Source organism: Salvelinus namaycush, chromosome 30 (assembly GCF_016432855.1).
Source record: "Salvelinus namaycush isolate Seneca chromosome 30, SaNama_1.0, whole genome shotgun sequence".
In the NCBI taxonomy this organism is placed as follows: Eukaryota; Metazoa; Chordata; class Actinopteri; order Salmoniformes; family Salmonidae; genus Salvelinus; species Salvelinus namaycush.
Window position 1 is genome coordinate 15,977,131 of NC_052336.1, and position 25,383 is coordinate 16,002,513.

A 25,383-nucleotide genomic window follows, 5' to 3' on the forward strand; every position below is an offset into this window, starting at 1 on the left:
TTGTCAGATACAGCAGGCCAACCTCACCATAGCACATTTCACTGACTTTGACTTATTAAAGTGTGAAGTATGTTTAAAATGTTGCTTAAAATACGCTTATTTGAAAGAAAAGTCCTCTATTCAAGACCACGCAGCTGATTTCTTTAAAAGACAGGAACATGGGCAGGATGTTTATACTGCAAAATGTAAACATTTTCCCTGGCCTTCTTTAAATAAAAAATCAAGCAAAAAGCCCCGCTAGATCAGCTCATACTCAATCTCAAGCATTATGTCCGTTTTAGACAGCTCCTTGTGTATGGATAGGACTTTTCAACGTAAATGCAGAAAGGGATTTCAATCATGTATAATTATTATGTTCACACAGGAGAACTGAGGGGAAGAGCGCTCTGAGCCTAGCCGAACACTGAGCACTGAAACTCGGCTGAGGACTTTAGATCGACGCCCACCAAACACTCTCTCCTCAGAATGGTGCTCGAATCAAGGTAAGTCACTTTCAACTTTTGTCAGTTAAAACAAGACAGCGATATGGCTGCGGGACTTCTTCTCAATTTAGTTCCAATCAAGATTTACTAGACCTGTTGTGCAGTTAGAAGTGCGAATTAGATAGGACGCCATATGATGGTCTCATTAGTCATTTCGACAGGTAGCCTAGTGGTTAGAGCGTTGGACTTGTTGAAAGGTTGCAAGATCGAATCCCGGAGCTGACAAGGTAAAAATCTGTCGTTCTACCCCTGAACCAGCCACTGTTCCTAGGCGTCATTGAAAATACGTTTTTTTTCTTAACTGACTTACGTATTTAAATAAAGATACAATTTGATTGTAATGTGGTGGGCAGCCTAACCAGACTATAGTGTCACAGAAAAATAGTAACAAATATCATCTGAGTTACAAAGTTAAGCGATGTAGCACATAGGTCTACTTTATTTTCCTTTTTGAAAAGTTCGAAGCGCATTCCTTATTAACAAAGAACTGTCTTAGGCTCATAATTTTCAGGCTTATCGTTTGGAAAATTAGAATAAGAAAATAAGTAATTAGGCTACATTTAGAAAATGTATTGTTTTTGAGCAGCACTTTTTACATTAGGTCTTCAAGCGCTTCATTGCACCTCATCCACCATTCTAAATGTAACCAGTTTCTAGTTATTAATTTAAGCCTTGAACCGCTAGGATATATGTATGTGTGTAGTGGAGAGCCGCCGGTCCATAGACTAAATCTGTTGACAGTAGACTGTTCATTGTTCCCCGGAGAGCGCACAACCCCTCAGCCCCTCAACCCCTCAACCCTCACTCAGGCGCTCCTGGTGCTCTCCGGGCTGGCTCGCGGTGGTTCTGCTGTTTTGGTTTGCCGGGTTGTTAGACAATTTTATTATATGCTTTTGCAATCTTGTAATTAATGCCCATATTGGATATGCAACAACGCAAATCAGTCACAGATACTTTGTCAAATTGTAAATACAAAATATAATACATTTTGGGTGTCATAAAAGTAGGCTATACTGGCTACTGTTTTTTCTTGACTAAGATTTTGTATGTCTTTGGAATTATATTCTACAAATAAATGTAGTGGTCCTACAAATATGCGTCTACAGGAGGATATTGTAGGCTATTTAGACCTACTCATTTGTATCAAACTTCGAAAACTAAGGCCACATCAAAATGACATGATTTATTTATTAAACCGCAAGATGATGTTCTGAAGCTGTATAGACCTACATGTATTTGAAGGACAGCCTGTGTTGCAACAAAACTCCGTAAATGCCGTTGTTGGCTTGGCTCCTTTGTGACGTTTTTGCCAAAGGGTAAAGCAAATAAGAAAATATACAAATCTCCGTTGTCAACTACACGGGGCATGCAAGAGGTACAATGGTGGGATTTGCTGTTACGGCTGAGTTTGAAACCTAAGTAAAGAAATGTATATAGGTAGTAGTATTGTTTTAACCGGTCCCTACACAGGGCGCTCGCTTGGAATGAGGCCCACGCATTTATCAGGGGAGCGGACCACCCAGCGCGCAGAGAGAGGGGGCAGGCGCGCTTGCATTCTCTCTTTCCCCCTGCATTTAATTACGTTGATGACTTCATTCCGAGAATCACGCCTTGTTTCAACACGTCGTGCCCGTCCCCACGCCGAATGGTCCTCTTATACACTTTAACCCCGCCACTCGTCTTTGACATGCACTTTGAAAAACTAATGTCCACGGCTAATTGATCCCTAAATGTTTACCCAAACTAGTGGGACGCGAGTTGCTCCATTGATCTTTGAAGGGGGACGCGCCGATGACTGGCGAGTTGTTAAACCCCTCCGCAAAAAGCTGTTGACAGCTACGAATAATTATTAATGGTCCCTCTGGACTCTCAGTTGATATTATAGACGATTTTCCGTCAGTCAAATTATTGTTACTGCGTGGTTTTAAACGAGTTATGGTTAAGTTATGGTGTCCTCTAAATTCTATTGATTTATTTACATAGTGCATTGCATAATTAACATTGGCTGAAGTCACATTGCCCATATTTATCTTCTATGGAATATATGTTTCTTAGTTAACATGCTTTACCGCCTTACCCATGTTAGGCAGCCTAAATCTTACATGGACATATTGAGGAAAGGGTTAACTCCAATGGTATAGATTTACTCTGGTAATGTCACTGTTGCAGGATTGTGTTTGTCGTCATTTTACGGCAATCCGAGGTCACCACTTCCCACTTGCCCCTCCTAGTTTATTTCATGTACTTTTTCCATGACGTCCTCGAATGAAATATTTGACAGCGTTGCATCCTCAGGAATGTTCGACCACTTAGGTGGAGGAATTCCACATCATTCGGCCAGCCCAGCAGTATGCGTTTTTGTCTCAACAGAAAGCCTCTCCAAATGGTCTTATTGTTATCCAATCGACGAAATTTGACCCAAAGGCCTATTTTCTTTTTTTCTTTTACATGGACGTAATGATGCATTATATTGTTGAGAGTGGTATTGAGTTTTTTTCTGTATGTTGAAATGACTATGAATATAGATTAGATACATTAGATATCCCCTTTGCAACAGTTCTCAGCGAAGACGAGGATATACCATCCCAAGATCGTCTTTCCCCGTCTTATAAGCATACACCTACCCAAACACACATTTTAAACACATGGCCTTTATTTTAGCAACTTTTGTTGTACAACTACAGCACTCTGTGCCTGGACATTTCAATCAACGATGATCGGCATACTGCTGAAGCTGTGCACCATACAGTGATACACTCGGAGTCTATTTATCTTGCAGTCACTGCGAGGGAGATTGTAATTCAGCCTAAACCTTGAATTAGCCTACTTACTTTATATCATATAGCCTATCATAGCTTGTCCAAGACTCACCCAGTTATACATTAGAACTGCTACTGTCTTTAGTTAATGTGACTGTGAGGTGATTCCTCGACAATGCTATAAGAGAGAAACCTCAGCATGTCACATACTGTTTTACCCAACACATCCATTGAATGCCAAATCTGATAAAAAATATTTTTAGATATAAAGATGATTTATTTAAACTTTTTTTTTTTTTTTTTTGCAGCTGCCATAACCATTCAGAAAACTTGGTGATGGGAAAACGAGACTCCAGAACATAAATTAATTGTTTTTGATCAAGGGGTCATTTAAAAAAAAAACTGTATAGGCTACTGGACTTTTAACAAACTACTGTTGTAATTAGTCTTATAGGCCATTTGGGAATATATAATTGATAAACAAAATTAGTCCTGAGTTTGTTTAGAAACTGAAATGACGGTCTCGACACTGAGAAATCAGTGTGTTACCCGCTTCAGTGTTGGAGTGGAGACGGGGAGGGTCACCAAAAGGCTGCAGCAGAGTTGTTTGGAGAGCTTTGTGATGGATTGATCGATCAAATGTATAACTTCACATTAGAGCCGCTAGTTCATTGGACCTGGATGCACTTGAAGTCGCTTCTTTGCACGCCTCGGGATTTTAGAAGAGAACTTTGAGTGCATGATTTGGAATTATGCTTTGTTTACTTAGTAAAGCATTTTCTAAAAGTCAAGAGATTAATTTGTTTTGATGCTAAATATAGGATAATGCTTCAAAAGAATATTAGTGTATAGTTGTGCCATGCCTAAATATTATTCAATGATTTACTGCAGAATATCAATTACGCTTTGCAATTCTGTTCTTTCTCTTATTTGACCCATTTCTGAGCTATGGGCTCTTGCATCTTGGTCAATTAACCAACGTGATCACACAAAATAACCTAATGTAACGCCCATAATGCTAGTACTATGCAAATGTCATTACAGTGCCTTCAGAAAGTATTCACACCCCTTGACTTTTTCCACATTTTGTTGTTACATCAATTTTAATCTAACTTTGTCATTGTAATTTTTTGTCAACAATCTACACAAAATACTCTGTCAAAGTAGAAGAAAAATTCTAACATTTGTAAAAAAATAAATATATATATTAAAAATAAAAATAAAAATATATATATAATTTTGGACACCTACTCATTAAAGTTTATTTTTATTTTTACTATTTTCTACATTGTAGAGTAATACTGAAGCCATCAAAACTATGAAATAATACATATGGAATCATGTAATAACCCAATAACTGTTAAACAAATCAAAATATATTTTAGATTCTTCAAAGTAGCCAACCTTTGCCTTGATGACAGCTTTGCACACTCTTGGCATTCTCTCAAACAGCTTTACCTGGAATGCTTTTTCAACAGTCTTGAAGGAGTTCCCACATATGCTGAGCACTTGTTGGCTGCTTTTTTTTTCTTTTCTGCGGTCCAACTCATCCCAAACCATCTCAATTGGGTTGAGGTTGGGTGATTGTGAAGGCCAGGTCATCTGATGCAGCACTCCATCACTCTCCTTTAGTGGTGGTTTCTTTTCAGCAATTCGACCATGAAGGCCTGATTCACGCAGTCTCCTCTGAACAGTTGATGTTGAGATGTCTGCTACCTGAACTCTGTGAATCATTTATTTGGGCTGCAATCTGAGGTGCTGTTAACTCTTCCTTTCCTTTGGCGGTCCTTGTGAGAGCCAGTTTCATCATAGCGCTTGATGGTTTTTGCGTCTGCACTTGAAGAAACTTTCAAAGTTCTTGAAATGTTCCAAATTGACTGCCCTGCATGTCTTAAAGAAATGATGGTGTGTAATTTCTCTTTGCTTATTTGAGCTGTTCTTGCCATAATATGGACTTGGTCTTTTACCAAATAGGGCTATCTTCTGTATACCATCCCTACCTTGTCACAACACAACTGATTGGCTCAAACGCATTAAGAAGGAACAACATTCCACAAATTAACTTTTAACAAGGCACACCTGTTAATTGAAATGCATTCCAGGTGACTACCTCATGAAGCTGGTTGAGAGAATGCCAAGAGTGTGCAAAGTTGTCATCAAGGCAAAGGGTGGCTACTTTGAAGAGTCTCTATTTGAATCTATTTGTTACTACATGATTCCATATGTGTTATTTCATAGTTTTGATGTCTTCACTATTATTCTACAATATAAAAATAAAGAAAAACCCTTGTATGATTAGGTGTGTCTAAACTTTTACTATTATTCAACAATGTAGAAAATAGTCAAAATAAAGAATAACCCTATATCAAAACTGTAACTTTGCCACTCAGGAACATTCACTGTCTTGGTAAGCAACTCCAGTGTAGATTTGTGTTTTAGGTTATTGTCCTATGCTTAGCTCCATTCCGTTTCTTTTGTTATCCTGAAAAACTGCCCAGTCCCTTAATGATGACAACCATACCCATAACATGATTCTGCCACCACTATGCTTGCAAATATGGAGAGTGGTACTCAGTGTTGTATTAGATTTTCCCTAAACATAACACCGTATTCTGAACATAAAGTTAATTGCTTTGCCACAGTTTTTGCAGTATTAGTTTAGTGCCATGTTGCAAACAGGATGCATGTTTTGGAATATTTTTATTCTGTACAGGCTTCCTTCTTTTCACTCTGTCATTTAGGTTAGTATTGTGGAGTAACTACAATGTTGTTGATCCATCCTCAGTTTTCTGCTGTCAGAGCCATACAACTCTAACTGTTTTAAAGTCACCATTGGCCTCATGGTGAAATCCCTGAGCGGTTTCCTTCCTCTCCGGCAACTGAGTTAGGAAGAACACCTGTGTCTTTGTAGTGACTGGGTGTATTAATACACCATCCAACATGTAATTACTAACTTCACCATGTGTTTTACCCATATACCAATAGGTGACCTTTTTTGTAAGTCATTGGAAAACCTCCCTGGTCTTTGTAGTTGAATCTGTGTTTGAAATTCACTGCTTGACTGAGGGACCTTATAGATAATTCTGTCTGTGGGGTGCAGCGATGAGGTAGTCAAAATGTTGTTACACACTATTATTGCACACAGTCCATGCAACTTATTAAGCACATGTTTACTGATGAACTTATTTAGGCTTGCCATAACAAAGGGGTTGAATACTTATTGACTCAAGACAATTCAGCTTTTCATGTTTAGTTAATTTCCAAAAAGTTCCAAAACATAATTCCACTTTGATGTTATGGGGTATTGTGTGTGTGTATAGGCCAGTAACAAACAAAACAAATCTATATTGAATGCATGTTACATTCAGGCTGTAACGTAACAAAATGTGGAAAGAGGGAAGGCATGTGAATTCTTTCTGAAGGCAACGCTAAATATAGATATACCACTCTCAAAATTGTTCTGAGTAAATAAAGGTTATTAAATGAATACAGTATCTCAATTTGAACAACAATGGAAAGAATAGTTTGGTAAAATTGTATTCTGAAATCCTGAAACCAACATATTATATCTTACAAGATATAATACACATATTTGTAATATTTATAACAAACACATATTGTGCATGTTATGTAACTCAGGGCGTCGGGTGAGAATGCCAAGGCAAATACATGTTTTAAACCTGGCTATCCATATTGTCAAAATATGTAAGCCTATGGGTATATATACTTTTGTCCTATTTTTACATTTGATATATTTCTTAAGAAGTAGTTAAAGGGAAACATGGTAGCAAAGAGAGGAAAAAGATGCACATAACGGTATTACCTGACTGAGCGCATATGTAGCCTAACTACGTACAGGAGCATCCCGTGTACAATGTCAGTAGGATACGTGGAGGGTACATATAACATGCCCATTATGTTGCTGTAATGCACTGTATGGAAAACAGTTCAACAATTGAAAATGTTGTCTTTGTTCCCAGCACATGCCTTTTAAAACAATCATTATACAATGCATCATTTGGCCAAGGCCTGTAAGTATTTCGTTTTTTAAGAACGAGTGCAGATATCTTGATACAGTACAATAAAAATACTCTTTCAGACTTTCCGTGCCCACATGTGTAGCCTATTTGTTAATGTACCATTTGAAATCCAACAACGAAATCAGCAAAGGTATGCATAATTTGTTTTTTCCCCCTTTTGTTTTATGACTAGCCAAATTTAAGAAAATCGTTGTAATATCAACAACAATTTGTCATTTCAGTAATATTCTGATCTACTTTAATGGACAATAAAAAATATACATATGAATGTAAAGTTGAATTTTAAGCAATTTTGGGGGACATTTCACCTGTCATTGTCCCAATAACACAATGTTGATTCCCTTTTACACTCTTGGCTATTTTCGGAACAATGCATCATCAGTATATACATTACTACAGATTTCAATTTCCAATGGTCTGAAACTAGATATCTCTGTCTCATGCGTCGCTTAGGCCATCTAGCGTTGTCGTTTTAATTGAAAACAGTATGATGTCGAGGTGTGTGCACCCCCCTCATCACTTTCTCTGGCGCGGTAGGTGGCCGTGTATATTTTTGTTCAAGTGGTGTTTATGTGAATGAGAAAGGACTGGATTGCTAGCAGACCGCTGATTGCGCTCATTGGGCCGCTACATTGATCTGAACGGTATAGTTGAGGGGCCCCACCCTTTCATGCAATCAACAGAACTATAGAATCGCGTTCTACGACTTTTTAATTTACTTGGCAAGATCTCGCTGCTGGGCCTCCAAGGCGCGCGCCGGTGTGCGTAAAGGCGAGGGAGAGGGGAGTCCTTTTGGCGCTGTAACTCCAGTGTCCCACGATACCGAGGACACTACCCACGGTATATAGGCTAAAACAGGACGCGCACACATCTACCATGAAGAAAACGAATTCACCATATCCCACTGGGCACAAACTGGTTGAGTCAACTTTGTTTCAAAGTCATTTGTCAACATATTGTGACGTTGAATCGACCTGGAAAATACATTGGATTTGCAAAAAGTCATGAACATAAACAGTTGATTTGAGAGTGAAATTTCAACCACATAATTCAAATCAACTTTATGTCACATGCGCTGAATACAAGAAGGGTAGACCTTACCGTGAAATGCTTACTTACAAGCCCTTAACCAACAGTGCAGTTCAACAAGAGTTAAACAAATATTTACCAAATAAACTAAAGTAAAAACGAATAAAAAGTAACACAATAACAATAACGAGACTATATACAGGGGGTAGCGGGTTACCATAATTGTCATCATGGTAACCAATTTCCAACATAGACAAACCTTGTATAAAATATGTTGAATTTGTACCTTTTGAAACAACATCAGATCTTCAACATTATATCTACTATCAGAAAAAAATAAACAATAGGTTGGGCAGCACCTCCTACAGGTGAGTTGATCTGTCTACAGCTATCTATTAGATCTCCCATCCAGTGTTTTAACCAAGCGCAGCTTAGCTTTGATATTTTCCACTGACTACTACCAATGTGCTATAGTGATAATGACTATTGAGATATATCTTAACTAAATATATAAACTGTTGCTATTGAAGTCATTCTGAAGGGTAATTAGAGCAAATGAAATGTAACCATACTCTTATAAGTCTTACATCATCAATGAGACTATTTAGGCCTATATAGCATTTGTGAAGTCATCAACAGCTATTGTTTCAATTCAACACAGGGTTCAACTAAAAATAGACAATAAATAGGCCTAGGATTTCAAGCTTTGGTTGATGTCAAATTTAATCTTGAAGTTAATAATGAATATGTTGGATTCACTTCTCCATTTCAACCAAAAAACTAAGTTAAAGAATAGAACCAAATCAAACTGTTTTAAAGTGCATTTTAACTTTGATTAGATTTAGTCCTATTCTTTAACTTAGATTTTTGGTAGAGATGGAGTCATGAATCCAACATATCAATTATTAATTTGTAAACAAACTGAAATTAGTCAGACTAAGTCAGTGGCACAAAATATACATCTCCTTCAAATGTTGACATTTGGTTGTGTTGACAACCAAACACAATTCAATATCACTTTTACCATACAGTAAATAGCATATTAACTTGTTAACAAATATATGTTGAATTCACATCTCCAACTAAACCAAAAATAAAGTGAAAGAATATGATTAAGCCAGTGGCTCAGTTGAAACTATCCCAGCATTAGATATGTCTCCTATAAATGTTGATATTTGGTTGCTTGCCAACCTAACACAATTCAATATGACTTGTGTAATACAGTAAATAGCCTAAAATGAAGGCCATTTTACAAACTAATGTAACAGTTTTTTTCAACCTTAAAATGAGTAACACATCCATGGTCTCATTTTGAGGTTAATTTAACTATAAAAGTCTCATTATGGAATCATAGAAAGCGTGCATGTTCATAGCATGTTCAAGATCCCAGGTCTGTGGAGAACTTCACAATATAAATATCTGCAAAATCTCAAACAGCATTGATCACTTGCACTATGTACTTTTAATGTAATACAAATACAATCCAGGTCATTCGGTTGTGCTATTAGATGAAGCACATTGATAATGATTGAAGCAGTTGTATAAATACAAAAAAGCTGACATTGTATTCCCATTTGAAGTGTTGTGCTTTTAAGTGGTTGAAAGTGCAATGATAACACATGGAGAGCTTGGGACTATAAGGTTCTATCTGCATTTTTGTCTAAATGTAATTATTGTCATAGCCTTGTTCTGTTCAATGTTCTCTACCTGTATAGTACTCTAAATACCCCAATTCATGTTGTTAAGTTCAAAAGAATACTAGATAAAAAAATTGCTGACACCATTCAAACCAATGAGGTTTCAGAACTTTAAAGGCAATTATCTATCTCTGAGTCATATCACTGAACATATAACCTTATAGCCCCAAACTCTCGACATTTAGATGACAACTAAATAAAAAAATCATACATTGTTTTGCCATTTAGAATTTGGTTGTGCTTTTAGATAGATGAAAGCATAGTGATAAGACATTGGGAAATCAACAAAATTCTGTCTTTTTGAGTGGGCAAATAAAGGTTGAAATCTCATTGATCAACATCTCAACGATACATTACCCACATTTCCACTTTGAAATAACGTGGTGTGGAGGGTGGGATGTTTCAGGCCATTTCAGCTTTCTGTTAATTTCATAGCATTATCTTCTTAGTGAAGTTGTCGGTGATAAAGGTATTCAGATATCGTTGCTGATACGCTTGCCGTTTAGCCTATGAGCAGGACCTATTTTATTTGCAATGCATCCCACAGTAAGATGTTACTGGTTCATCCAGATGGGGATTGGTTGATAGAAGGCCCTACACCTTTTTCTGATTTAGAATTAGGGAGCCAATAAGCACATGGCACACAACAGACCCTTTCAGTTCAATGGTCAGTTTCCGCTCTTGGGCACATATTCATCTCGTATCTGACACTCTTCAGTCATATTCCTATCACCTCGCCTTGCTCTCCATCTCTTTGTTTAGAAGGCTTAACATGCAAAAAGAGTCCAAGACGAGGATTCTCCATGGTGGCCTACTACAGTGTGTGACATGTCCATTGGTCATTCATGTCTCGAACTAAAACAGGAATCTCATGTTGCACTGCGTTGTGTGTGTTCGGTGTGTGGGCAAATTCTCCTATTGAAAAATCTTGCATTTACAGATTTATATGAAAGCTCTATTTGTCAATTTATTTGAACCATTGACTGAGGCTACTGACATGAATTATAATTAACTTGGAATAATGAGCCTTTAATTAACTGATCAGTAAATGCAAGTGATTGTTTTTATGATCAGACGCATGAAATGGAGAATGTGTGACCCGTTTTAGAAGTCAAAATGTAATTGAAACTGCATTATTCGAGAGATGGAAAATACATTCATTCAATATTTGTAGGCCTTATATTCTGTAGGCGTGATTATTTGTTGTTGTTTATTGAGAAACATTGGATTTTGGAATTCGTTTTGGACACTCGTTCGCCCTCATGCGCTGTTCAGTGCTGACATTTCCCTTATCAAGGTATATTTCGCAGTTTCAGCTGCATTCACCTGAAGTGTCTCTTAGAAAGCTACCTATTTATAATGCAATAATTAAATATGCAAGGTCACATTACATCTTATCAAACATACAATAATTCCCATTCATTGCAGGTTAACCTGCATGATAATGAAAAGTTCATAATCTTATTATATATATTTTTTTATAGCTGGTTAACATTATTTGTTTGTTCTGCACGACATTGATAGCTAATCATGTTAACTGTATTTGTTTATAGCCAATGTTTTGTGTGAGTGAGTTAGGTAGGCCTATTCGTATGATTATCAATATGAGAGAGAATATTAGCCGGCTTTCGATTAATTATCACCCAGAAACCAAAACCAAAACAAGATCTCTTACATTTAAAAATAGGCTACATAAATATATACCACACTATGCGTTCTTTACATAGCCCCTGGAACTCAGTCGCACAGTTTGTTTATATCCATAATGTTTTGGTTCATTTGAAACTGGCAATTTATTTCCTTTTTATGGTTGTTAAACTACAATAGACTCTGTATTGTTATCCTTAAATATAGGGAACCCGCAAACCTCAAATACACGAGATGAGTCATTTTGTGCGCGCAGCGATGGTGCTGTGTCAGAACACCGAGCTTCCCAGGAAAGCTTGGCGCTCCAACCAAACAACAACCCTCACCCAACCGTCCCTGAGGTATTGTCAATCCGAAAGCCGCTCCACTTATTCCTCTCAATAGGCTTCAACTGCGTATTCTATTCGTAACATAGTCCTCATGTTCTCTGAACTTTGAATCATTTTTGACAGACGTATTTTCAGAGGGAAATACGGCTTTCAGCGATAAAAAATATGAATAAAGGCATATGTAAAATTCCTTCTGGCTTATTTTGTGATCACACAAGCTCGGTTTCACTACCACAACATTATTTGACATGACTGAAGGACACGAGTTTTGAAGAGTTGGCAGTTCCAGAATTTTTACGAACTCAAAACTGTCCAAATGTGGTCATTGCGAGAAGGAAAATGTTCCAACATGTCAAATATCTGCGATTGACGTTTTAGCAAAAGACTGACAGCATGTTTATAGGACGAAAGAAGACAAACAACAAATATGTATTTATCATAAGGAAGTAGATGGTCACTAAAACAACAATTTAGTCCTTATTCTTTTTTAATTTGAGACTTTTTGAGGCTCATTATGATAAACAAAAAGAAAAACACCAGAAACGTTTCATTTTTGTGATTGTGGATTTTGTTTCCATTGTGGCAGGGTATATATTATTGGCACTTATTTTCAAGTGCTTTTGTCAACTCTTGTTTATCTCCAGTTTCTCGATCTGTAAACTATACCTGAATATAGTCGCTCAAGTAATTAAATTACAATATTGATGTTTAACATTTTTCATATTTTTTCAAATGTTTATTTTCTACTTATGTCTGCCTTACAATATTGCCAAGTCAGGACAGTAGCTGCATGCTTTAATCAAGATCGTTTAACAGTGAGACATCTGACAATCATTTTCTGCACACTATTATTAACTTAGTGTGCCATTCCTAGAGCTAAATAGCGCTGAAACAAACCAGAGTGCTGCCTAATGTCTGATTACCTCTCAGCTATACCCCCCTATTGATGCCCATGTTTTCAACCAGAGCTGCATCTCTTCTGACTCATCCACTATAACAGACCATTTTGATCTAAAGTCTAAAAGCACATCAAGTCATTGAACTAAATTATAATAATCCTCAATAGCCCTCAAGCTACTGTAATAGACACCTTTCTTTAATGTCTTTGATGAACCACAGAACAGTTCGACTGTATGAAACGACACTGGGATTTATCAAGCGCTCCTTATCCTATACTAGTTAATTTAAATGAAAGCAAATTATACAACCTAACTCCTGATAAAAGCTTGAAATTAAATGGACTTTCAATACATTTGAAATATGGATTGAATTTCAATAGACCTACTCAATGATCAGGTGTTCCTTTTCATTTTTCCCATACGGTCATGTTATTGTTTCTTTTAATAATTCACAACCCTGCTTCTTATCATATCTATATCATGTACAGTTTAATGAAAGTTTGCTCATATAACCAACACAAATCTTCTTTTTCCCATTTCAGCCCTCTGTGATGGATGAGGGAGAGAAGGTCTTCCAGTGATGGCAACAGTTCCTATGACAACCAGACCTCCACCGGGGGATTGCGTCTGTCAGACAGTGCTAATGATAATTGAGAGGTACGGATCGAAAAGATTGAGTATGGCTGTAATCTCTCCTCCAGCGGAAAACCAGAGAAACCGCTATGAGATGACCATGTTCCCCTCTCACCACCGCCCTGCTTAGTCCTGCACTGTTCTACACTGCATGCTTCTACTCTGCTCTATACTATATTGCTGCTGGAGGCCTCCCAGCCTGCCCCACACAGGGCAGAGAGTGAATGGGTAATGTCACTGTGTGTGCGCAACCTCCTTTGGTGTCCCCCTTCCCTCAGCCTCACACACAACACAGGGCCAGTCCAGGGCAGTTTGTTACAGATGCCCGGGAATATATCAACAGGGAGAACTCAACCAGAAGAAATGGTCAGAGTAGGACATAACAGAGAGAGGGAGGGAAGTCAGGCCACAGCCAGCTCTGATACAGGTTAGTTACAGAGGCTTTGATAGTTGCTGATGGCACTTTGATTGGAGCGTAAGCAGGTTTATATGATGCATGTTTATATGCGTGTTCACTCACAGCCCACCATCTCTCTCTCTCCCATTCTGAAGGGGGATTTTCCTGTGGCGAGCCGCTTTGGAAAAAGCAATTAAGAATTTCCAAACAGTGCACAACAATAGGAGACGTCGTTCTGCAATGCAAGTTCCAAATCCAAGTCAGTCCCTTACGGTGTTCCTCTGAAACGGTCCCCGGCTATATTTAATCCGCCCTGAGAGCAGAACCCACCTACATACAAACCACAAATTGAAACTATGGGGAGGTGGTTTGTGGGGTGTGGGCTAAGTGGGGATGGTAATTGCCTATTGTGGAGCTTAGGCCTCTCTATTCTGCCATAAACAGGCTTGGCAGCCCACAACATGATACCCCTGCCTCCACTCCACTGTTTGAGTTGGGGAGCAGATCCTCCTTGTCTGTGGGAACCCATAGCCCAGCAGTGGTCGGAATCAGTCAGGAATGCTTTGGAATGGTAACACAGCGGAAGGCTAGGGTGGGGAAAAAGGCCAAGAGCATTTCCTGAACAGAGGGGGGTCCCAGCGAAGCATCACACTTCACTGGCATCATGTGACGGGGATCCCGCCAGGCCTGAGCCCATGATCCCGATTGGAGGAGAGGGATGTGGTAGGGGAGAGGAGAGGAGGGTGAAGCTGGAACAGAAGAGAGGTGGATACGCAAGAAAGACAGAGGGGTGAGGTGAGAGGGAAGCATTGGGATGAGAGAGGGATGAGGTTGGAGGCAGAAAAGGGGAGTCAGGGGGAGAGGCACATTCTGCTAAAACATACATCTTTATTTTCCCCTGAGTGAAGTAATGCAGTCTGGACTGGCTGGATGGCTGTGTGTGGATGAGTGTCTGAATGTGTTATACCACAACTTGCATGAAGAGGACTTCCCAGTCTCTAATTTCTGCCCACAACAAAGTGCCTTCCACTGTATCTGTGAGGAATAAACAGTATATACTGTCAAGGTCTCCAGAGAGGTCACTGAGACCACGTGGAAGACTGGGAGTTCTTAGACCACTGCTACTGAAAACCTGCAAGAATCTGTGCAGCAGTGTGGGGTATCCTAAATACATTCTAAAAGACTGTACCTTCTCACCACAGCAAAGACAATGTAGTGAATACTTTTGCCACAGCACAGGCATGTCAGAATGATTCTGAGTATATCCAGTTAACTGAAGGTCTGAAATATAACTTTGCTTAGTAACACGTGATACTAAGCAACACCCTGCAACGGTAACAGTGATGAATACTTTGGTTGAGAGCAGTAGACCAGACGGTGTTGAAAAGTGTGAAGCAGACAGGATTTGCGGCTGAAATTGGACAGTACAAGTATATCTGTCAGTGTGTGTGTGTGTGTTTGTCCAGACCTATGAATCGGTGTGTGTGTATCCAGACTGGCGTGGACAGCCAGTCCCTGCTCCCTGGGGCTTGTGTAAATGTCGTGAGGATCTCAGGAGGAATCTTTCCCCTCCAGTCGTCAAAGGGCTTTTTATTTCCACCTGCTCCCGGCCTCTTTCCGTTGGTCTGCTCTATAACAATGGTGCTGGAAAGGCAGCAGAGTGCAGGGTGACAGCACAGAGATTGATGCTAGATTGTGTTTGGCCCTTTTTCAGATAGAGGCCTTTGAAGGGAAGTTGCCCCCCCCCCCCCCCCCCACCAACACTACAACCCCTCCACTACCATCTCCACCTCCTCTCCCTCTAACACTGGGCTTAGCAGAGGGCAAAGTGCTGATCAGGCCTTTCTCCCAGATCCCTTTTTTACAAAAGTGCCAATCGCCCGAAAAGGCAACTTGGCAGGCGGTGGTAAACAGGCTTTTCACTACTCGTAAATCAATTCACCACTACATGAAACAGGATGAAGCTCATTTACACCACGCAGACGGTCGAACCCGAGCCCAGAGACGCCTTACCTCGCCTCCGGCTGCTCCCTCTCTCTCGGCAGGCCCCGGGGCTCTGGGCAGAAAAGAGATACATGCTCATCAGGACAGCATTCTTTCTGTTTCACCGAACAGTGGCCTGGCGAAGAGGGTGATCCATCACCTCAAATGTCAATTTTTTTCTAATGTTCTGTTTTCCTCTCTATCTCTCTGTAGGCTGGAGTGGGCAGGCGTGCGGGTTTGGCCACAGGAAGCCGTGAATTCCTCGGAGAACAGAGGGTGTCAGGGCCCAGAACACGACTTGGGGGGGACATACTGTACCTTGTAACGTCTCATAATCCTCCTACTTGACCCCTGACCCCGGCCTGTGTTTGTATCAGGTCATCGACGTGAGAAATCGCAATGAGTCACTCCAGCAGTGTGTTTACCTTCTGGAGTCACGCAAGGAAGGAAATTAGGCACAGTCTTCTAAAAGTGGCAAAGTGAGAGAGAATAGCAGCAGTATTAGAGCAGAGCCCTGATTCATCTCACTGTGACTGGCCTCTTGTACCGTTACACTGGGTTTATTTAACCTATTCACTACTGTAGGGAGACTAGCTACAGATCAGCCAAAACAGGGAGTAAGTCTACAATATAGCGTACTGTATGAAAACATAATGTATGAGATTAATAGTGTAATTCTATAATTGAAGTCTGATTCGTAGTCTGATTCACACATTGAGTGAAATGATCCGTGTACTGCAGTATGTGGGTACAGCTTGTTTTTGCTATCACTGTGTAATATGTTGCTAATAGTCCGAACATGTATTATTTTTGTCATAATTTTCTGCTGAGTGTTTTGCAGTCGTTCCAGTTTTTTGCTGTGCCCAATGAAATTAGGAGAGATGTAGTCATTTCCTTTCTGTCTCATGCAACAATCATAAATGATATGTGTATGTGATTTTTCTGTGTAATAATCATTTATTGCAATACATTTCTGAGTCTCCCAGACACAGATTATATCTGGAAGATCCCTTGTAATACGCTTTAGAGGAGAAATCGCTGCATTCCCAAATACATTGTTTTTATCTTGAACTTGAAACTGGAGTGAGTATGGAACTGTGGCCAACGCCTGTGATTAAAATACAATGTCCTGGCCTACCATCATGCTGTAGCCTTCCACACCGTGGGCTTGTGTGATTGCACAATTGTTGTTTTTGAGCATGTGCCCTTGTTAGTTTTACTCTGTAAATAAATATGTGCTCCGAGCTGACAATTCATCCTCCGTTACTTTCTTTCATCTTTATATTGGAGAGGAGAACATCATCACTGACCAGTGTCTCCACCTCTCTCTCTCTCTCTCTCTCTCTCTCTCTCTCACACACACACACACACACACACACACACACACACACACACACACACACACACACACACACACACACACACACACACACACACACACACACACACACACAATGAGAGAGTCAGCAGCTTTTAATTTGGACAGTCTTTCCTGAATTCTAAGGACTGTCAGGCGGTTTGATTGATAGTTGTGTTTATCACCATATTATTAAGTAATCAGGCTCACCACAGTTCATTATAATTAAAGACTTGGGAAAAGTGTTTATTTTTTTGAGTCCTGTAAAAAAACATAGTTTTGTGTTTTTTGTATGTGTGTGTGTGAGACAGTGTGTTTATATTTGTATTCTTTTCCACAGTGGACCTTAGTGACCAGGAGAATCTGTGTGTCTGTCCAGCACTGAGTTTATGGCTACACTTGGGTCTCTGTGAGAGAAGACAAATGCAACCACGATGACATATTATATCCATACAGTAACAACATGGAATACTCCCCCATAATGGTAGCTCTTTATTTCACTTGTCATTTTAATCTTCTATCTTAGTAATCTTACAACTTACAACTTTATTTTCCCCAAGGGAATGTTTACAACATATTATATAGGGAAAAACCCTCCATATTCTGTGAGGCAGCAGCCTGGGTCTCTTGCTCTCACCCAGGTTGGCAGCCATTGCCTGTCCGGCTGGCCTGCGTCTGTCTGTATACCCCAGAGGTAAACACAGTGGTGCCACAGCGGACATGCTGAGTGTGTCCTGACTGGAGATAGTGAGAAAGGAGAGAGAGCACTGTGGCACTATTCAGGAGGTCCCTGCCAGGTTTCTCTTCTGGAGGCAGGGTTCATTTGATGAATGGCCATCCGGTAATGGGACATGTATTAGGACAAAATGGCTCTTTTAAAAGCCCCAGCTCATTCTGTTGCTATGGCCGATTTGATTCAGGAATCAGTCAAGTGGCAGATGTTTCATGTAGGATCGTCGGTGTAGGTGCAACACACTGCTAAGCACGGCTACACATGGCTTTTAACGAGCCAATGAGAGAGGAGGGTGTTGAGGATGAACATCTGGGATAAGAGGTAAAGAATATTCTTGCTAATTCCAAAACACTATAATGAGTGATATATTGAAGTACCACAGGTGGGGAAGAGTGCAGGTGAGCAGGCAGACTAGGAGTTGAACTGTTTCATAAAAAGACATTGGTGATACGGAATTGTAGATAACATCATTAATGCATTCCCTCAGAAAAGTATTGGCCTTTTTTTATGTACTGTATGCGTACTAAATAAAGTGAATCATTTACAGGTAATTACTCATTTGAACACAAATTATTGTTAATTTAAGTTTAGGTTTGTATTTTGTGAACTCCGAACAAGCAAAACAAAATAACAAAAAATATGTGAATAAGACAACATACATGCATATGTTTTAAAATACCACAACAGGCTTTTCCCAGGATGTGTGTGCGTGCAAAGTGTGTCTTTTTTTACGTGTCTAATTTAATGGAATTGCACATCAGTGGTCCCTGGCTTCCCCCTCGTTCTCTAGTATTTTTGTCTAACTGGGGGAAAGAGACACTTAGGGATCTGACGATAAATTCCCTGTCTTTCCGCAAATGTGTTTGGGCTATAAGATAAACATAGGCTGGAATAAATTCAACAGGAATGAAACATTCTGGTGGTCCCATGTTTACATGAACTCTGTTACCACTAGGACCTGTCTAAGGTATTGACCTTCTGCCCTCTCACACCACTAGACATCTGCAGCCCACAGTCCCTAATACGTATCAGCCCACAGTCCCTAATACGTATCTTACTGAACGGAGTAGAACTACAAACCCTTCCCTCCTTTTAAACAGTATGAAGACTTGGCTGTGCATCCTGTTCCCACATTAATGCAGTGTGATGTACGATGATCATAAACGACCTGTGGCTGCAAACATCTCAGGACATGTGATCAGTGAGGGGTTGGATTCCACTACCTTGGTATAACTCCTTTTTTCGCAGTCCAAAAAGGTCACGGAAAGCACAGGAATTCAAACACACTTTAAACGTCTGCTTCTGGTGAATTTCTCCTCAGGAGAGGAGAACGTAGAGCGGATCAGTGTATACACTGTAGTTATTTATTATGGCAGGATTTGGACATTTATTGGTTTTGTAGCGTGTAGGGGGAAAATAGAACCTGAACAAGGTCTATAGTGGAGACCTGAACTGTTTGCTCGTCTTGGATAAGTGGATCAGCTTCATTAGAAAACGTTTTAGCATCAGGAGAAATCATTAGAGTTGGGATAAACACAGGAGCCCCTTCAGGCCGTTATCTCGAATCAGATATGAGTGGAGTTCCCTTTTTGCTTAATTTATCATTCTGGCCTCTAATACTGAATAAATAGTAGCCTACTAACGCTCAAGGATGTAGAAATACAGAAGGCTCCAGTTGCTTTGTGCTGTCTGTGTTAGAACCCCGTTAATGACAGCTAGTTAAAATACCACAACAACAACACAGCCATACATAACAGTCTACACCTCTCACATGGTCTTGTGTGGATGAATGTTGAGAGCTGATCTGATGAAGACTGATGAAAGACCTTGTTGAAGTGAATCTCCAGTATGGGTGGTTGTGTGTTATCCTCAGATGTCTGGGTGCAAGTGATCTGTTCTGTAGTTAGCCCGTTATTTTGATCTGCTCTTCACCCCCAGCCCAGCCTACTGTACCCCATTGAAACACAGGCAGGCCCACTAACCAGGCCAGCAGACCGCTGCTGGCAGCACACTGTAAACTGTGACTCACACACAGACACAGACACAGAGAGAGGGTAAGGCTAAAACATGAATCAGCTGGACCTGTAAGCAACACACAGTAACGTATACTGCAGCATAGTCAACATGAGTGTTCATACCACTCTGGCTCTGATGTCATTATCTGTGTGTGTGTGTGTGTGTGTGTGTGTGTGTGTGTGTGTGTGTGTGTGTGTGTGTGTGTGTGTGTGTGTGTGTGTGTGTGTGTGTGTGTGTGTGTGTGTGTGTGTGTGTGTGTGTGTGTTATCCTGTATCTGTTGAATGGGGAAACTTCAGCTCAAATTGAGTGGGACAATGTGAGTCACATTTTCAGTTCTAGGAACAGGTGCTGTGAAGGACAGACAGTCAGACAGAGACAACAACACAGACAGTCAGTCAGACAGTCAGACAGTCAGACAGAGACAACCACATAGACAGTCAGTCAGACAGTCAGACAGCCAGAGGCCCTTTCATGTGTCTGGTGAAACATGGGGATCCATCCTTAATGACACCTCTGGGACTGACAGAAGAGGTTTGTCTGGTAAGGCAGATTGGAAGTGGCTTGCAGATGAAAGTTAGAAAAATAAATAAAGCAATGGCAAGCAGTCAGGGTTTTTCTCTTGTCAAAGTACACCCATAATGGGAGACATACGGACACACTCACGTACGCACACGCACACACACTCACGTACGCACACGCACACACACACACACACACTCACACACACGCACACACGCACACACGCACGCACACACACACACACGAAGAAAACAAGTCCTGCTCATGTTTTGTTTGCGGTGTTATGTATCAGTCGCCAAGGAAACATTGATGAACTTCGGCTGGGAGTCTTTAGCAGTGGAATTCTGTGTTCATCCCTTTGTTGTGCGAGACATTCTATGTAGGATTTTATTCTGCATCGCTACTCTTCTTTATTGTGTTAGAGTGCTTTACAAGTGAAATCAAAGCCATTATGACAGAGAAGCTCTGTTCTTGATCACAGCGCTCCTATTTTAAGTGCAGACGATATTTGTTTCAGTGTTAAACAGGTCATTAAATCAATCTCAGAAGGATCAAATGGCTTTTTAATCTCCTCCAATTGATATTTTCATCAATATTCATAGTCTGCCTAGAGTTAGAATAGTAATGGTAAGACAATCCACTGTTGCCTCATCCTGGCTCCCTCACCTTCTAAACGCACTACATGTAAAACTGACCCTCTTCGCTCTCGTGTGTTCACACACGTTCCACTGTTCCTATTTTCTTTGTGCCAGTCCAAACTAGGCCCAGCTCTGCTAATACGTCTCACGGTACAGGAGGTTGGCTAGCCCTTAAGGAAAATAAAATGGCACCCCTCAGGACTTTCTCTTCTCTCTCTGAATGGTACACAGAGAGATGTTGTTGGCCCAGAGGAGCCATGGACTAATGATGAGAGAACAAGGGGTGTTGGTTTAATTGGGATTTGTATGAGTGTGTGTGTGTGTGAGTTTGTGTGTGTGTGAGCGTGCATGTGTCCGTGCATGCGTACTTGTGTGCGTGCGCACTTGTGTGCGTGCGTGTGTGGTCATTGGTCTGGAGGAGGAGAGGGAGGTGGTAGAGCCAGGTCTTAATTACTACAGCTTCAGATCCATGAGTAGGAGGGTAAACATGCTCAATGGTGCAGCCCTGTTTGACTTGGCTGGAGTAGTGTGTGTGTCTCTGCATGGGTAGAGTTGAAGTTGAGGAAGAGAGGTGAATAGAGTGATTAAAGAAGGGACTTGGGGACTAACAGCCTAACTTTTGTCACTGGTGCCAGGGGAGTGATTTACTCTGAGTATGGTCAGTCTGTTGTCTGAGCATGTTAACAAATCACAGCCTCAGGTCTGACCACCACCACACCAGGTTAAACCTCCATAACTCTCTGACCACCACCCAGCCTGCCATCCAGCCTGCCAGCTAACCTGCAGAGCTACAGCCAGGTCTCAACGGCTGAGTGCTGAGTGGGTCTCATGGCCTCGGGGCAGCCTATGGTCTGCTGACCCCCACCAGACTCACCCTACCTGGGTGCTGCGTGGGTCTCATGGCCTCGGGGCAGCCTATGGTCTGCTGACCCCCACCAGACTCACCCTACCTGGGTGTATGACACGTCCACCCCCAAAGTGGATACAGCCCAGAGGTTTAGCTTGTGTCTGTTTTGATTCAAGGACTAAGGCAGTAAACAGAGAAAAACAGTGGCAATTGTTTCCCAGAGGATGATACACTCTTAGAAAAAAGGGTTAAAAATGTGTTATTCGTCTGTCCCCATAGGATAGCCATTTCAGGTTCTAAATAGCATATTTTTTTCTAAGCGTGTAACATAGATGAATTATAAACAAATCAGTCCTAAATCATATAATTAATAAATCACGCACTAGGGTCTGTGGTGTGTGGTGTCTGACCACCAGCAGTTCAGTATGACCCTGGGGGCACAGGGTGTTAAGACCTCCATAACTCTCCCTGATCCCCCCTCTCATTATCAGCCCAGCCCCAGATCTGCCCCTCAGCCCCCTGGCCACAGCACCGCTGGCCTGCCCCTGCTCTCCCCAACCCTCCACAACTAGGAGATAACTCTGAAGAGAGACTCTCTGGCTGAGCCTAATTTACCACCCAGCTTCTGAAAGAGATTGTTTTTACATTTTAGAATGTGTGTGTGTGCACACATGCCTGAATTCTTGATTAGAAAAAAGGAAAACAAAAGTGGACAGAGATGATGAGAAGCTATGTTGGTATGATTGAATTCCTATTTGCTATAGGATATCTCACTCAATGTCCTGCCCTCTGGACATTTCATGATTCTACCATTAAAACTCTGTTTGATGACCACACTGTGTCAGAGTGAATTAGACCAGTCTGAGAGATGTGGGCCGTGGTGTGTGACTAGAACAATACAACACTACTTCACTACAGTCACGCCTGAGAAGGCTGGCAGTCTGTGAGCTGCTTGCCAGGCTGACTCTCTCTCTCTCTCTCTCTCTCACACACACACACACACACACACACACACACACACACACACACACACACACACACACACACACACACACACACACACACACACACACACACACACACACACACACACACACACACACACACACAGTGTGAGATGTGTGGAAGTATGAACATGGAGGATTTTCTCCCACCTCACAGGCCAACCAGTGTTATTTCTGGCCCCTGGTATGTGTGGAGTGGCCACACATTTTTCAGCAGGTTCTTTGAGCGTTGTAGGTAAGAGGGTTCTTATGAGGGAGTAACCATCGCTTGCTTCAGTGTTAAATGATCTCCCCCATCGTAAAGAGAAACGGAATATGATGGATTATTATGTAGACATTGGGCTGCTGGTGGTGGTTATATACACGGGTATGAATGTGTGTATACGAATGTGTGTATATGCGTGTGTTGTTTTCGAATTGTGTGATGGGATTATGCTCAAGGTGAGGCTCAATGGTGTTATTTTTAGTGTGTGTCTGGTAGTACATTATGTAATTCAAATCAAAGTGTCTAATAAGTTCTTGCATACTTGCATGCTGAACACCAGCCCTGATTAGCTTGACGCTTCAGGATTCCTCCCTGCTCTCCAAATGATTCCTCTCCTTGACCAATGTGAGAGGCTAACTGTGGCAATATGTGTATGTGTGTATGTGTGTATGTGTGTGTGTGTGTGTGTGTGTGTGTGTGTGTGTGTGTGTGTGTGTGTGTGTGTGTGTGTGTGTGTGTGTGTGTGTGTGTGTGTTTGTTTGTGTGAGTGTATGTAGGAGGTTATGTGGCATGTGGGAGAGAGGGATAGAGTGTGGATTTATGTTAGATGTTTTTGTATGATTGAAGTGTCTGAGGCTGGTGTGCAAAGGGAGGAGGCTGGGTGGGGAGAGGTTTGGCAAGCAGAGTAAACATTGGACAATATTCTTGTTTCATGCCTGATAATCAATAACCAGACCCCAGGGCTGCACGCACACCAGACAGACCCCACACAGAGGGGCTCCTAGCCACCATACCCCCCCCCCCCCCCCCCTTTCCTCTCCACAGACCACCAGGGACCCCAGCTTACAGTTTCCCTACCTCTATCCCTCTTCTTCTCGCTCTCCCTTTCGCTCTCTCACTTTGCCACTCTCTCTCTTTCTTCATCTCCCACTCTCCCTCTCTCCCACTCTCCAATGAGGGCTGCCGAATGGCACGGGAGAGGGGAAGTGAAGCATTCTGGGAAATGCCTGTGAAATGACTCATCTTCCTCCTGACCTTTCCTGTGTGTATAATTGCTGTTCATACACTGTAAGGCCTGTGTGTTTACCCCTGCATACTGACTGTTATTACTCCTACTTCTCCTTTATATTTCTCATTTGGCTCAGAAACAGGGGTTAGAGGTCGACTATTCACAACAGCTTTGACAAGATAAACACCTGTTTCTAAGTTTGTGGCTCCTCGTCCTGCCTGAGTTATCCTATTAGCTCTACTATAAACCTCTCAAAGGGCCTACACATACGTAAATACAGACATTAATATGGAATATACAGTAACAAACTCTCTCAGTGCAGTCGTACTCATGGTAACACATGATCAATATCCTCAAACGTTTTTCATATAGCTAGAAGAGGTTTGACTGGTTGACTGTGCATTTAGTTCTTTTTATTTAAAGTCCTGATGGTATGTAAAGGGATTGCCTTCTTTTTTCTGTTAATATGTGGACTTTTGTGATATACCATTGTGTCACGATCGTCGTAACGTTGAAGAGAGGAGGACCAAGGCGCAGCGTGAAATGAATACATACTTGATTTATTTAACGAAGACGAAAACGAAGAACACTTGACAAACTAATACAAAACAATAAACGACGACCGTGAAGCTAATCAAAACTAGTGCTGACACAAACACTACACATAGACAATAACCCACAACCCACAATACAAAACAGGCTACCTAAATATGGTTCCCAATCAGAGACAACGCAAAACACCTGTCTATGATTGAGAACCATATCAGGCCAAACACATAGAAATATACAAACCAGACATACAACATAGAATGCCCACACAGATCACACCCTGACCAACCAAAACATAAAACATACAAAGCTAACTATGGTCAGGGCGTGACAGTACCCATCCCCCCCCCCCCCCCCAAGGTGCGGACTCCGGCCGCAAAACCTGAACCTATAGGGGAGGGTTTGGGTGGGCATCTATCCGCGGTGGCGGCTCTGGCGCTGGACGTAGCCCCCACTCCACCATAGTCAATCCCCGCTTCCGTGGCCTCCTAGGAACGGCGACCCTCCTAAATGACCCCACTCCACTGAGGGGCGCCTCTGGACTGAGGGGCAGCTCCAGACTGAGGGGCAGCTCCGGACTGAGGGGCAGCTCATGACTGAAGGGCAGCTC

At 41.3% G+C, this 25,383-nt stretch overlaps 1 long non-coding RNA gene across 1 annotated transcript; it reads left to right on the forward strand.

Annotated features, from left to right (window-relative positions):
• Positions 1-252: 252 nt before the first annotated feature.
• On the forward strand, positions 253-17,144 carry LOC120025249. Its single transcript, XR_005472974.1, has 3 exons — positions 253-482; positions 13,425-13,539; positions 16,109-17,144. It is a non-coding gene; the product is annotated as an uncharacterized LOC120025249 (long non-coding RNA).
• Positions 17,145-25,383: the final 8,239 nt, after the last annotated feature.